Here is a 5,341-nt window from a genome sequence, read left to right as displayed (position 1 = left end):
GATTAGTGCGATATTAAACGTTGATTCACAATTTCCATGATTTTAAGTGCGGGTTTTATGAGATTTTTGTTTAAAAACATAAAGAGTGCGAGATATTAAAAAGATTAAACTTTCATAGAAAAGAAGTTGTCGGGACTAGACTCGTTATCTCATTAACATGTATCAATCAACCCAGTGGCGTCCCTGAGTTTTCGGGGGCTCTGTGCGAAATATGAAAGTGGGCCTTTAATAAAAAAAAACGTAACTTTTTTTTATAAAAAAATCATCATCGATTTAAATTGCAAATAACATAAAATTATAATCATTCTTGTAATAACATAAAAAAGATCCATAGTCTAACAATAACAACAAAATACATTATAGTTACTTTGCTTATAAAAAAAAATTCTCTTGCTACTTAAATCGACTCATTCTTGCTGCATTTTTTGAAGCAAATTCATCAATCAAGTCTTCATATTGTATGTCATCCAAGAGATTATTCTCAATTGCTATCAATGCTAAGCCGTTAAGTCTTTCTTGTAACATGGTAGACCGCAAGTAAGACTTCAACAACTTCAATTTTGAAAAGCTTCTTTCTGCAGAGGCAACTGTCACAGGAATAGTTAATAAAATTCTATATGCAATAATTGTATTAGGAAAACAATTCATGCCTTTCAAAAAATTTAATATATCAATAGGCCCCATCTTTCCTCCAGGCAACATATTTCTTAGTAACCTTAACTCCACACATAGTTCTTTCCCAACAACATCAAACTGCTCATTATGTTTCAACCTTTCCTCTAAATTACTACAACAAGAGTTCAAAGTTGCATCATCCAACAATTGTAAATTTTGAGAACTAAACAAGAAACCAAAAATACTTTCATATTGTTGGTATTGCTCAAACCTCGTTTTAAGAGATACAACAGCTTGATCAACAAGGTAAAGAAAATAATTAACCCTAAAAGATTCCTCTTCAGATAGCTCAACTGACGCGGTACTCAAATTCTCATCAAATTGTCTTTTTCTTTGAATTTTACGCTTTTGAGAAAATACTGGATCAATGTTCAATTCAAGAGCAATTTCCGTAGCATAATTCAAGGCATTTTTAAAACCAGTTTCTCTATATTCCTCAAAAAATGAAATCAACCCCTTTATTTTTTCCATAGCAAAATCAATAAGCATATCACTTGACTGTAAGAGTTTGCTAACCGTATTAATTGCAAATAATATTTCATACCAAATAACTATCGCCACTAAAAACTTAAAATCACCAAGTTCATTTGTTGCTAAGGATTTGGCTTCACTTTCTATTTTAGAATCTGAATCATTTTCCGACACTTCAAGTAAAGCTTCTCTAAAATCTGACATTTGAAGTCTTATAGCTTTGACACTATCTATATGACTCTCCCAACGAGTGGATGACAATGATTTCGGAGTCAACCCTTTTACATTATCTTTTAAAATTTGCCATCTCTTGGTAGAATTGGCAAAAATAGTATAAATGCGTTGAACAACTCCAAAAAATTCTTTAGCTTTGCGACAAGAGTTTGCCATATCACACAATACCAAATTGAGACTATGACAACCACAAGGAGTATAAAAGGCTCTTGGATTTATATCTAAAAACCTCTTTTGTACACCTTGATGTTTTCCTTTCATATTCGACCCATTGTCATAACCTTGTCCTCGCACATCAAATAGGTCTAGATCAAGCTTTTTCAATTCATCTTGTAAAACATCAAAAAGACCCTGCCCTGTTGTATCATCCACATTCAAAAATCCTAAGAAAGATTCCTCAATCCTGTTTGAAGAAACATTCATGTATCGTATTATCAAAGACATTTGTTCTTGATGACTAACATCAGGGGTACAATCAAGTATCACTGAAAAATACTTTGTTTGTTTTATTTTTCTAATAATTACATTTTTAATTTCAGAAGCAAGCAAAAGTATTAGTTCATTTTGGATTCTATGCCCAAGATAGTGAACATGAAGATTGTCATCTGTAATACGTCTTACATGTTCTTGGATAATTAGGTCAAATTAAGCTACCATTTCAATTAAACCTAAAAAATTACCATTGCTATTTTGGTACAATTTCTCATTATGACCACGGAAGGCCAAATTTTTTCTACCAAGGAATTTCACTATTGAAATAATTCTTTTTAAAACATTTTTCCAGTGATCCTTTTCTTTATCAATCAATATTTGAATTGATTTATCAATAGTTTGAAAATTTTTCAACTTTTGACGCAACTCATACCAAGTAGTCATATTCTTAACATGTTCCATGCAAGTCTCATGCTCTTTCAGTCTTTGATTAACATGTATCCAATCACTAAAACCCTCATTTACTAATTGACCAATAGTAATCCCTCTTTTAAAAACTTTACAACAAAAGCAAAATACTCTATCAAGCTCTTTTGAATAAACAAGCCAATCCCTATCACATGTCTCTCCATTTGGCAAAACTCTAGTATACCAATTAGCTAAAAAGCGTCTAGAAAATTTATCCTTAGGACCCTTCACAATAGAACAATCTCTTTTAGGACCTTTTGTAACTAACAAATCTCGCATTCTAGAATCAAGAGAATCCCAAATAGTTGGATCAAATATATCATAACCAATATCATTCACATCAACATTTTCGGCACGAACAATTTCATTATCATCATCAACATTTTCATTTTCAACATCAACACTTTCATTATCATCAACAACATTTTCAACATCAATATTATTATTAACATTTTCAACATTTTCAATATCAACAGTTTGAACATCAACAATATCAGCATCAATATTTTCAACATTTTGTGGTTCTTTTATAATAAATTTTTCGATAGCTCCTGATTGAGATTGAGTTAATTTCTCAAGTCTTATCTTTTTCTTACGCTTTACATATCCACAATCATATTTCCTACCCTTAGGAAGTGACTTAGGAGGCATTGAGGGAAAAAAATAGAACCTGAAAATTCTCACTGTTCTGGATCGATTCCGCAGGACCGCAACATTGAAGTAGAACCAAATAGACAACATTGAAGTTGAACCGGTAAAAAAAGAAAAAAAGAACGTAATTAGCAATTAAAACAATCCAAATAGAACAACACATTATCAAACCAAATAGGACAATAAACATTAAAACATTATCATGTTGAAACTAGGAATCTCCGGCTGGAAGGAATCACATGTTTACATAGAATGGGAGTAGGATTTGTGATTAACATTATAGCTAAGCTACTATAGTTTCAGCATTAGTGGAAATTAAAAGAAAATCAGTAGCAAAATTAACACTATTGGTAATTATACTGCATAACTACAGTACGGCTATTGGTAATTAACTAATTATATGGGAACACTATTGGTATCATTACTAGAATAGCAAAATTAACTTTGGGAGAAAAAGAATGATGGGAATTGGGAATTGAGAAATACAATTAAAATAGCAAAATTGTGATTTTACATTGCAAATTTTAGAAACCCTAACTTGTAAAATTTAGTTTTTACCTTTGAGAATAGAAGGAAGGAGGTTAAGTGGTTAACCGACGCCTGGTGATGGTGGCAGGAGGCAGGTCGACGCCGGCCTGGTGGTGAATTAATGGAGGCAGGTCGTAGGTTCTGAAAGTGAAAGAACTTGCGAACGCAGAACGCAGAAAGAAGGCAAAAACACATAACGCAAAAAGCTGGCTTCTTCTATTGCTGCTTTTTTTTTTTGTTAGGAAAACATTGTTGGGTTGGGCCTTTACAACAGTTTCTAACATACATAATTAATTTTTACACCCCCTAACTTACTAATACTACTACCCTATAAATTTTTTTTTGAGGCCCTCGATTTTAAGAGACCTTGTGCCACGGCCCATGTCGCACATGGGCCTAGGCCGCCCCTGAATCAACCATTAATATATATATTTCATTCACCAATCATTATTACCACATATCTCACGTCGAACGTATCCATGTCCGAATTACGCCGTGAAATCTATTATATCCATTAACCTTCGATGTCTCGAATCATTAATCGACATAATAGCTTTAAGTTCTGATATTTGAAGTGGTTATTAAACTCAAAATTTATGTCTAAACCTTGAAATTTAATAAGTGATTATCTTAACTTTTGATTCAAATAACATATGTCTATATCATTCAAATCTTGAGATAAACAAGTAAAACAAGACATCACTCATAATGATTGATAAATAAAACATATATACTATGATTAAGTGGATTACATGATCACAAAAGAACTACATCTAATCCCAACAACAAAGAAATTAGCTACTCATGGTTTTGATCAACTTACAAGAGTGAAGAGTGAAGAGAATGAAGATCATCTCTTGATTTCTCAAGGTTTTGTGATGAATCCACCTTAAAAACTCCTCAAGAACCCTAGAACTAGTGTTTCTCTCGTGTGAGATCTATTACAAAAGTGATTGATTATAAAAAATGACATCTGATAGCTATTTATAGATTTTCAAAACAGGTGAGTTCGCTGAGCGAAGTGATGTTCGCTAAGCGAACAGGTTGCTTCAAGAAGGGGTTTTCTGACACGTAGCAAACAACCTGACTCATCATTTCTTCGTTGATGCTCGCTACCTCTCGCCACCAGACCATAACTCTCTGACTTTGTTCGCTGAATCTCGCTAAGCTTCGCTGAGCGAACCTTCTTTGTTCGCTGAGGCTCGCTACTTCTCGCCATGGACCCTTGGAGCACTGACTTTGCTCGCCATGCTTTGCTGAGCGAAGGCTTCAATTCCTGCCCTTTTTTCAGCAAATCCTAACAAATTGTTTTGGGATTAAGATTTCTTGATCATGACAATATTTACATCAAATAGGGAGGTTTTACTCAAAATTCTTTTCAAAATAAGTAATCAAGTGCCCACATTTACTATGCTTTTTAACTAAAATTGGGCACTTATCACGATTCTGTGCACTTGCAGAGCCACCGTCAATCAAGTATTTCAAATATCCTAAAAGTGAATTTTTGCTTAGCAACCAGCAAAAAACAATGCCTCTTATTTTATGTACATGTGCAAAAATAAGATAAAAAAAATAAAAATATACAAAAGAATAGATGAAAATGTGAGAGAATATTACAAAACTTTATGCAATTATTCAAATATAATAAGTTATTTAATAAATAATAGATATGTAAATGTAATAGTGATTTCATAAAAATAAAATAACAGGTATTAAAATTTACAATACGTACAATCACTTTATATTTCAATTATATATATTCATTTTTACATGACATGAATGATTTAAAGAGTCATATTTAATACATGAAAAGAAAAATGAGAGTGATACTATTCTTTACAAGATATATTGTATATATATATATATATATATATATATATAT

At 32.1% G+C, this 5,341-nt stretch overlaps 1 pseudogene; it reads right to left on the bottom strand.

The window, feature by feature from the left end:
• Window positions 1–334: 334 nt before the first annotated feature.
• LOC123915023 lies at window positions 335–2,772 on the bottom strand (annotated as a pseudogene).
• Window positions 2,773–5,341: the final 2,569 nt, after the last annotated feature.

The sequence above is a fragment of the Trifolium pratense genome, linkage group LG3, assembly GCF_020283565.1.
Source record: "Trifolium pratense cultivar HEN17-A07 linkage group LG3, ARS_RC_1.1, whole genome shotgun sequence".
Classification (NCBI taxonomy): domain Eukaryota; kingdom Viridiplantae; phylum Streptophyta; class Magnoliopsida; order Fabales; family Fabaceae; genus Trifolium; species Trifolium pratense.
The sequence above is the reverse complement of the archived record's forward strand: the minus strand, read 5'-3'. Positions and strand labels throughout refer to the sequence as shown.